Source organism: Balaenoptera physalus (assembly GCF_965194825.1).
Source record: "Balaenoptera physalus genome assembly, chromosome: 3".
Taxonomy (NCBI): Eukaryota; Metazoa; Chordata; class Mammalia; order Artiodactyla; family Balaenopteridae; genus Balaenoptera; species Balaenoptera physalus.
Window position 1 is genome coordinate 174,958,323 of NC_138890.1, and position 11,970 is coordinate 174,970,292.

An 11,970-nucleotide genomic window follows, 5' to 3' on the forward strand; every position below is an offset into this window, starting at 1 on the left:
TCACCCGCCAAAGCCACCGGGTATATGCACACTACATAGAGGTACTCCCACACAAGGACATGCCTTCAAGACACAGACCATGCTCACTCAGGATCCAGCTCACCCGCCAAAGCCACCGGGTATATGCACACTGCATAGGGGTACTCCCACACAAGGACATGCCTTCAAGACACAGACCATGCTCACTCAGGATCCAGCTCACCCGCCAAAGCCACCGGGTATATGCATACTGCATAGGGGTACTCCCACACAAGGACATGCCTTCAAGACACAGACCATGCTCACTTAGGGTCCAGCTCACCCGCCAAAGCCACCGGGTATATGCACACTACATAGAGGTACTCCCACACAAGGACATGCCTTCAAGACACAGACCATGCTCACTTAGGATCCAGCTCACCCGCCAAAGCCACCGGGTGTATGCATACTGCATAGAGGTACTCCCACACAAGGACATGCCTTCAAGACACAGACCATGCTCACTTAGGGTCCAGCTCACCCGCCAAAGCCACCGGGTATATGCACACTGCATAGGGGTACTCCCACACAAGGACAAGCCTTCAAGACACAGACCATGCTCACTTAGGATCCAGCTCACCCGCCAAAGCCACCGGGTATATGCACACTACATAGAGGTACTCCCACACAAGGACATGCCTTCAAGACACAGACCACGCTCACTTAGGATTCAGCTCACCCGCCAAAGCCACCGGGTATATACACACTACATAGAGGTAGTCCCACACAAGGACATGCCTTCAAGACACAGACCATGCTCACTTAGGATCCAGCTCACCCGCCAAAGCCACCGGGTATATGCACACTACATAGAGGTACTCCCACACAAGGACATGCCTTCAAGACACAGACCATGCTCACTTAGGATCCAGCTCACCCGCCAAAGCCACCGGGTGTATGCATACTGCATAGAGGTACTCCCACACAAGGACATGCCTTCAAGACACAGACCATGCGCACTTAGGGTCCAGCTCACCCGCCAAAGCCACCGGGTATATGCACACTGCATAGGGGTACTCCCACACAAGGACAAGCCTTCAAGACACAGACCATGCTCACTTAGGATCCAGCTCACCCGCCAAAGCCACCGGGTATATGCACACTACATAGAGGTACTCCCACACAAGGACATGCCTTCAAGACACAGACCATGCTCACTTAGGATTCAGCTCACCCGCCAAAGCCACCGGGTATATACACACTACATAGAGGTAGTCCCACACAAGGACATGCCTTCAAGACACAGAAAATGCTCACTTAGGGTCCAGCTCACCCGCCAAAGCCACCGGGTATATGCACACTGCATAGGGGTACTCCCACACAAGGACATGCCTTCAAGACACAGACCATGCTCACTTAGGGTCCAGCTCACCCGCCAAAGCCACCGGGTATATGCACACTGCATAGGGGTACTCCCACACAAGGACATGCCTTCAAGACACAGACCATGCTCACTTAGGGTCCAGCTCACCCGCCAAAGCCACCGGGTATATGCACACTGCAAAGAGGTACTCCCACACAAGGACATGCCTTCAAGACACAGACCATGCTCACTTAGGGTCCAGCTCACCCGCCAAAGCCACCGGGTATATGCACACTGCATAGGGGTACTCCCACACAAGGACATGCCTTCAAGACACAGACCATGCTCACTTAGGGTCCAGCTCACCCGCCAAAGCCACCGGGTATATGCACACTACATAGAGGTACTCCCACACAAGGACATGCCTCCAAGACACAGACCATGCTCACTCAGGATCCAGCTCACCCGCCAAAGCCACCGGGTATATGCACACTGCATAGGGGTACTCCCACACAAGGACATGCCTTTAAGACACAGACCATGCTCACTTAGGGTCCAGCTCACCCGCCAAAGCCACCGGGTATATGCACACTACATAGAGGTACTCCCACACAAGGACATGCCTTCAAGTCACAGACCATGCTCACTTAGGATCCAGCTCACCCGCCAAAGCCACCGGGTATATGCACACTGCATAGGGGTACTCCCACACAAGGACATGCCTTCAAGACACAGACCATGCTCACTTAGGGTCCAGCTCACCCGCCAAAGCCACCGGGTATATGCACACTGCATAGGGGTACTCCCACACAAGGACATGCCTTCAAGACACAGACCATGCTCACTTAGGGTCCAGCTCACCCGCCAAAGCCACCGGGTATATGCACACTGCATAGAGGTACTCCCACACAAGGACATGCCTTCAAGACACAGACCATGCTCACTCAGGATCCAGCTCACCCGCCAAAGCCACCGGGTATATGCACACTACATAGAGGTACTCCCACACAAGGACATGCCTTCAAGACACAGACCATGCTCACTTAGGGTCCAGCTCACCCGCCAAAGCCACCGGGTATATGCACACTACATAGAGGTACTCCCACACAAGGACATGCCTTCAAGACACAGACCATGCTCACTTAGGATCCAGCTTACCCGCCAAAGCCACCGGGTATATGCACACTACATAGAGGTACTCCCACACAAGGACATGCCTTCAAGACACAGACCATGCTCACTTAGGGTCCAGCTCACCCGCCAAAGCCACCGGGTGTATGCACACTACATAGAGGTACTCCCACACAAGGACATGCCTTCAAGACACAGACCATGCTCACTTAGGGTCCAGCTCACCCGCCAAAGCCACCGGGTATATGCACACTACATAGAGGTACTCCCACACAAGGACATGCCTTCAAGACACAGACCATGCTCACTTAGGGTCCAGCTCACCCGCCAAAGCCACCGGGTGTATGCATACTGCATAGAGGTACTCCCACACAAGGACATGCCTTCAAGACACAGACCATGCTCACTCAGGATCCAGCTCACCCGCCAAAGCCACCGGGTATATGCACACTGCATAGAGGTACTCCCACACAAGGACATGCCTTCAAGACACAGACCATGCTCACTTAGGGTCCAGCTCACCCGCCAAAGCCACTGGGTATATGCACACTGCATAGAGGTACTCCCACACAAGGACATGCCTTCAAGACACAGACCATGCTCACTTAGGGTCCAGCTCACCCGCCAAAGCCACCGGGTGTATGCATACTGCATAGAGGTACTCCCACACAAGGACATGCCTTCAAGACACAGACCATGCTCACTTAGGGTCCAGCTCACCCGCCAAAGCCACCGGGTATATGCACACTACATAGAGGTACTCCCACACAAGGACATGCCTTCAAGACACAGACCATGCTCACTTAGGATCCAGCTCACCCGCCAAAGCCACCGGGTATATGCACACTACATAGAGGTACTCCCACACAAGGACATGCCTTCAAGACACAGACCATGCTCACTTAGGATCCAGCTCACCCGCCAAAGCCACCGGGTGTATGCATACTGCATAGAGGTACTCCCACACAAGGACATGCCTTCAAGACACAGACCATGCTCACTTAGGGTCCAGCTCACCCGCCAAAGCCACCGGGTATATGCACACTGCATAGGGGTACTCCCACACAAGGACAAGCCTTCAAGACACAGACCATGCTCACTTAGGATCCAGCTCACCCGCCAAAGCCACCGGGTATATGCACACTACATAGAGGTACTCCCACACAAGGACATGCCTTCAAGACACAGACCATGCTCACTTAGGATTCAGCTCACCCGCCAAAGCCACCGGGTATATACACACTACATAGAGGTAGTCCCACACAAGGACATGCCTTCAAGACACAGACCATGCTCACTTAGGGTCCAGCTCACCCGCCAAAGCCACCGGGTATATGCACACTGCATAGGGGTACTCCCACACAAGGACATGCCTTCAAGACACAGACCATGCTCACTTAGGGTCCAGCTCACCCGCCAAAGCCACCGGGTATATGCACACTGCATAGGGGTACTCCCACACAAGGACATGCCTTCAAGACACAGACCATGCTCACTTAGGGTCCAGCTCACCCGCCAAAGCCACCGGGTATATGCACACTGCAAAGAGGTACTCCCACACAAGGACATGCCTTCAAGACACAGACCATGCTCACTTAGGGTCCAGCTCACCCGCCAAAGCCACCGGGTATATGCACACTGCATAGGGGTACTCCCACACAAGGACATGCCTTCAAGACACAGACCATGCTCACTTAGGGTCCAGCTCACCCGCCAAAGCCACCGGGTATATGCACACTACATAGAGGTACTCCCACACAAGGACATGCCTTCAAGACACAGACCATGCTCACTCAGGATCCAGCTCACCCGCCAAAGCCACCGGGTATATGCACACTGCATAGGGGTACTCCCACACAAGGACATGCCTTCAAGACACAGACCATGCTCACTTAGGGTCCAGCTCACCCGCCAAAGCCACCGGGTATATGCACACTACATAGAGGTACTCCCACACAAGGACATGCCTTCAAGACACAGACCATGCTCACTCAGGATCCAGCTCACCCGCCAAAGCCACCGGGTATATGCACACTGCATAGGGGTACTCCCACACAAGGACATGCCTTCAAGACACAGACCATGCTCACTTAGGGTCCAGCTCACCCGCCAAAGCCACCGGGTATATGCACACTACATAGAGGTACTCCCACACAAGGACATGCCTTCAAGACACAGACCATGCTCACTTAGGATCCAGCTCACCCGCCAAAGCCACCGGGTATATGCACACTACATAGAGGTACTCCCACACAAGGACATGCCTTCAAGACACAGACCATGCTCACTCAGGATCCAGCTCACCCGCCAAAGCCACCGGGTATATGCACACTGCATAGGGGTACTCCCACACAAGGACATGCCTTCAAGACACAGACCATGCTCACTCAGGATCCAGCTCACCCGCCAAAGCCACCGGGTATATGCACACTGCATAGGGGTACTCCCACACAAGGACATGCCTTCAAGACACAGACCATGCTCACTTAGGGTCCAGCTCACCCGCCAAAGCCACCGGGTATATGCACACTACATAGAGGTACTCCCACACAAGGACATGCCTTCAAGACACAGACCATGCTCACTTGGATCCAGCTCACCCGCCAAAGCCACCGGGTGTATGCATACTGCATAGAGGTACTCCCACACAAGGACATGCCTTCAAGACACAGACCATGCTCACTTAGGGTCCAGCTCACCCGCCAAAGCCACCGGGTATATGCACACTGCATAGGGGTACTCCCACACAAGGACAAGCCTTCAAGACACAGACCATGCTCACTTAGGATCCAGCTCACCCGCCAAAGCCACCGGGTATATGCACACTACATAGAGGTACTCCCACACAAGGACATGCCTTCAAGACACAGACCATGCTCACTTAGGATTCAGCTCACCCGCCAAAGCCACCGGGTATATACACACTACATAGAGGTAGTCCCACACAAGGACATGCCTTCAAGACACAGACCATGCTCACTTAGGATCCAGCTCACCCGCCAAAGCCACCGGGTATATGCACACTACATAGAGGTACTCCCACACAAGGACATGCCTTCAAGACACAGACCATGCTCACTTAGGATCCAGCTCACCCGCCAAAGCCACCGGGTGTATGCATACTGCATAGAGGTACTCCCACACAAGGACATGCCTTCAAGACACAGACCATGCTCACTTAGGGTCCAGCTCACCCGCCAAAGCCACCGGGTATATGCACACTGCATAGGGGTACTCCCACACAAGGACAAGCCTTCAAGACACAGACCATGCTCACTTAGGATCCAGCTCACCCGCCAAAGCCACCGGGTATATGCACACTACATAGAGGTACTCCCACACAAGGACATGCCTTCAAGACACAGACCATGCTCACTTAGGATTCAGCTCACCCGCCAAAGCCACCGGGTATATACACACTACATAGTGGTAGTCCCACACAAGGACATGCCTTCAAGACACAGACCATGCTCACTTAGGGTCCAGCTCACCCGCCAAAGCCACCGGGTATATGCACACTGCATAGGGGTACTCCCACACAAGGACATGCCTTCAAGACACAGACCATGTTCACTTAGGATCCAGCTCACCCGCCAAAGCCACCGGGTATATGCACACTACATAGAGGTACTCCCACACAAGGACATGCCTTCAAGACACAGACCATGCTCACTTAGGGTCCAGCTCACCCGCCAAAGCCACCGGGTATATGCACACTGCATAGGGGTACTCCCACACAAGGACATGCCTTCAAGACACAGACCATGCTCACTTAGGGTCCAGCTCACCCGCCAAAGCCACCGGGTATATGCACACTGCAAAGAGGTACTCCCACACAAGGACATGCCTTCAAGACACAGACCATGCTCACTTAGGGTCCAGCTCACCCGCCAAAGCCACCGGGTATATGCACACTGCATAGGGGTACTCCCACACAAGGACATGCCTTCAAGACACAGACCATGCTCACTTAGGGTCCAGCTCACCCGCCAAAGCCACCGGGTATATGCACACTACATAGAGGTAGTCCCACACAAGGACATGCCTTCAAGACACAGACCATGCTCACTTAGGGTCCAGCTCACCCGCCAAAGCCACCGGGTATATGCACACTGCATAGGGGTACTCCCACACAAGGACATGCCTTCAAGACACAGACCATGTTCACTTAGGATCCAGCTCACCCGCCAAAGCCACCGGGTATATGCACACTACATAGAGATACTCCCACACAAGGACATGCCTTCAAGACACAGACCATGCTCACTTAGGATTCAGCTCACCCGCCAAAGCCACCGGGTATATACACACTACATAGAGGTAGTCCCACACAAGGACATGCCTTCAAGACACAGACCATGCTCACTTAGGGTCCAGCTCACCCGCCAAAGCCACCGGGTATATGCACACTGCATAGGGGTACTCCCACACAAGGACATGCCTTCAAGACACAGACCATGCTCACTTAGGGTCCAGCTCACCCGCCAAAGCCACCGGGTATATGCACACTGCATAGGGGTACTCCCACACAAGGACATGCCTTCAAGACACAGACCATGTTCACTTAGGGTCCAGCTCACCCGCCAAAGCCACCGGGTATATGCACACTGCAAAGAGGTACTCCCACACAAGGACATGCCTTCAAGACACAGACCATGCTCACTTAGGGTCCAGCTCACCCGCCAAAGCCACCGGGTATATGCACACTGCATAGGGGTACTCCCACACAAGGACATGCCTTCAAGACACAGACCATGCTCACTTAGGGTCCAGCTCACCCGCCAAAGCCACCGGGTATATGCACACTACATAGAGGTACTCCCACACAAGGACATGCCTTCAAGACACAGACCATGCTCACTCAGGATCCAGCTCACCCGCCAAAGCCACCGGGTATATGCACACTGCATAGGGGTACTCCCACACAAGGACATGCCTTCAAGACACAGACCATGCTCACTTAGGGTCCAGCTCACCCGCCAAAGCCACCGGGTATATGCACACTACATAGAGGTTCTCCCACACAAGGACATGCCTTCAAGACACAGACCATGCTCACTTAGGATCCAGCTCACCCGCCAAAGCCACCGGGTATATGCACACTGCATAGGGGTACTCCCACACAAGGACATGCCTTCAAGACACAGACCATGCTCACTTAGGGTCCAGCTCACCCGCCAAAGCCACCGGGTATATGCACACTGCATAGGGGTACTCCCACACAAGGACATGCCTTCAAGACACAGACCATGCTCACTTAGGGTCCAGCTCACCCGCCAAAGCCACCGGGTATATGCACACTGCATAGAGGTACTCCCACACAAGGACATGCCTTCAAGACACAGACCATGCTCACTCAGGATCCAGCTCACCCGCCAAAGCCACCGGGTATATGCACACTACATAGAGGTACTCCCACACAAGGACATGCCTTCAAGACACAGACCATGCTCACTTAGGGTCCAGCTCACCCGCCAAAGCCACCGGGTATATGCACACTACATAGAGGTACTCCCACACAAGGACATGCCTTCAAGACACAGACCATGCTCACTTAGGATCCAGCTTACCCGCCAAAGCCACCGGGTATATGCACACTACATAGAGGTACTCCCACACAAGGACATGCCTTCAAGACACAGACCATGCTCACTTAGGGTCCAGCTCACCCGCCAAAGCCACCGGGTGTATGCACACTACATAGAGGTACTCCCACACAAGGACATGCCTTCAAGACACAGACCATGCTCACTTAGGGTCCAGCTCACCCGCCAAAGCCACCGGGTATATGCACACTACATAGAGGTACTCCCACACAAGGACATGCCTTCAAGACACAGACCATGCTCACTTAGGGTCCAGCTCACCCGCCAAAGCCACCGGGTGTATGCATACTGCATAGAGGTACTCCCACACAAGGACATGCCTTCAAGACACAGACCATGCTCACTCAGGATCCAGCTCACCCGCCAAAGCCACCGGGTATATGCACACTGCAGAGAGGTACTCCCACACAAGGACATGCCTTCAAGACACAGACCATGCTCACTTAGGGTCCAGCTCACCCGCCAAAGCCACTGGGTATATGCACACTGCATAGAGGTACTCCCACACAAGGACATGCCTTCAAGACACAGACCATGCTCACTTAGGGTCCAGCTCACCCGCCAAAGCCACCGGGTGTATGCATACTGCATAGAGGTACTCCCACACAAGGACATGCCTTCAAGACACAGACCATGCTCACTTAGGGTCCAGCTCACCCGCCAAAGCCACCGGGTATATGCACACTACATAGAGGTACTCCCACACAAGGACATGCCTTCAAGACACAGACCATGCTCACTTAGGATCCAGCTCACCCGCCAAAGCCACCGGGTATATGCACACTACATAGAGGTACTCCCACACAAGGACATGCCTTCAAGACACAGACCATGCTCACTTAGGATCCAGCTCACCCGCCAAAGCCACCGGGTGTATGCATACTGCATAGAGGTACTCCCACACAAGGACATGCCTTCAAGACACAGACCATGCTCACTTAGGGTCCAGCTCACCCGCCAAAGCCACCGGGTATATGCACACTGCATAGGGGTACTCCCACACAAGGACAAGCCTTCAAGACACAGACCATGCTCACTTAGGATCCAGCTCACCCGCCAAAGCCACCGGGTATATGCACACTACATAGAGGTACTCCCACACAAGGACATGCCTTCAAGACACAGACCATGCTCACTTAGGATTCAGCTCACCCGCCAAAGCCACCGGGTATATACACACTACATAGAGGTAGTCCCACACAAGGACATGCCTTCAAGACACAGACCATGCTCACTTAGGGTCCAGCTCACCCGCCAAAGCCACCGGGTATATGCACACTGCATAGGGGTACTCCCACACAAGGACATGCCTTCAAGACACAGACCATGCTCACTTAGGGTCCAGCTCACCCGCCAAAGCCACCGGGTATATGCACACTGCATAGGGGTACTCCCACACAAGGACATGCCTTCAAGACACAGACCATGCTCACTTAGGGTCCAGCTCACCCGCCAAAGCCACCGGGTATATGCACACTGCAAAGAGGTACTCCCACACAAGGACATGCCTTCAAGACACAGACCATGCTCACTTAGGGTCCAGCTCACCCGCCAAAGCCACCGGGTATATGCACACTGCATAGGGGTACTCCCACACAAGGACATGCCTTCAAGACACAGACCATGCTCACTTAGGGTCCAGCTCACCCGCCAAAGCCACCGGGTATATGCACACTACATAGAGGTACTCCCACACAAGGACATGCCTTCAAGACACAGACCATGCTCACTCAGGATCCAGCTCACCCGCCAAAGCCACCGGGTATATGCACACTGCATAGGGGTACTCCCACACAAGGACATGCCTTCAAGACACAGACCATGCTCACTTAGGGTCCAGCTCACCCGCCAAAGCCACCGGGTATATGCACACTACATAGAGGTACTCCCACACAAGGACATGCCTTCAAGACACAGACCATGCTCACTTAGGATCCAGCTCACCCGCCAAAGCCACCGGGTATATGCACACTGCATAGGGGTACTCCCACACAAGGACATGCCTTCAAGACACAGACCATGCTCACTTAGGGTCCAGCTCACCCGCCAAAGCCACCGGGTATATGCACACTGCATAGGGGTACTCCCACACAAGGACATGCCTTCAAGACACAGACCATGCTCACTTAGGGTCCAGCTCACCCGCCAAAGCCACCGGGTATATGCACACTGCATAGAGGTACTCCCACACAAGGACATGCCTTCAAGACACAGACCATGCTCACTCAGGATCCAGCTCACCCGCCAAAGCCACCGGGTATATGCACATTACATAGAGGTACTCCCACACAAGGACATGCCTTCAAGACACAGACCATGCTCACTTAGGGTCCAGCTCACCCGCCAAAGCCACCGGGTATATGCACACTACATAGAGGTACTCCCACACAAGGACATGCCTTCAAGACACAGACCATGCTCACTTAGGATCCAGCTTACCCGCCAAAGCCACCGGGTATATGCACACTACATAGAGGTACTCCCACACAAGGACATGCCTTCAAGACACAGACCATGCTCACTTAGGATCCAGCTCACCCGCCAAAGCCACCGGGTATATACACACTACATAGAGGTACTCCCACACAAGGACATGCCTTCCAGACACAGACCATGCTCACTTAGGATCCAGCTCACCCGCCAAAGCCACTGGGTATATGCACACTACATAGAGGTACTCCCACACAAGGACATGCCTTCAAGACACAGACCATGCTCACTCAGGATCCAGCTCACCCGCCAAAGCCACCGGGTATATGCACACTGCATAGGGGTACTCCCACACAAGGACATGCCTTCAAGACACAGACCATGCTCACTCAGGATCCAGCTCACCCGCCAAAGCCACCGGGTATATGCACACTGCATAGGGGTACTCCCACACAAGGACATGCCTTCAAGACACAGACCATGCTCACTTAGGGTCCAGCTCACCCGCCAAAGCCACCGGGTATATGCACCCTACATAGAGGTACTCCCACACAAGGACATGCCTTCAAGACACAGACCATGCTCACTTAGGATCCAGCTCACCCGCCAAAGCCACCGGGTGTATGCATACTGCATAGAGGTACTCCCACACAAGGACATGCCTTCAAGACACAGACCATGCTCACTTAGGGTCCAGCTCACCCGCCAAAGCCACCGGGTATATGCACACTGCATAGGGGTACTCCCACACAAGGACAAGCCTTCAAGACACAGACCATGCTCACTTAGGATCCAGCTCACCCGCCAAAGCCACCGGGTATATGCACACTACATAGAGGTACTCCCACACAAGGACATGCCTTCAAGACACAGACCATGCTCACTTAGGATTCAGCTCACCCGCCAAAGCCACCGGGTATATACACACTACATAGAGGTAGTCCCACACAAGGACATGCCTTCAAGACACAGACCATGCTCACTTAGGATCCAGCTCACCCGCCAAAGCCACCGGGTATATGCACACTACATAGAGGTACTCCCACACAAGGACATGCCTTCAAGACACAGACCATGCTCACTTAGGATCCAGCTCACCCGCCAAAGCCACCGGGTGTATGCATACTGCATAGAGGTACTCCCACACAAGGACATGCCTTCAAGACACAGACCATGCTCACTTAGGGTCCAGCTCACCCGCCAAAGCCACCGGGTATATGCACACTGCATAGGGGTACTCCCACACAAGGACAAGCCTTCAAGACACAGACCATGCTCACTTAGGATCCAGCTCACCCGCCAAAGCCACCGGGTATATGCACACTACATAGAGGTACTCCCACACAAGGACATGCCTTCAAGACACAGACCATGCTCACTTAGGATTCAGCTCACCCGCCAAAGCCACCGGGTATATACACACTACATAGAGGTAGTCCCACACAAGGACATGCCTTCAAGACACAGACCATGCTCACTTAG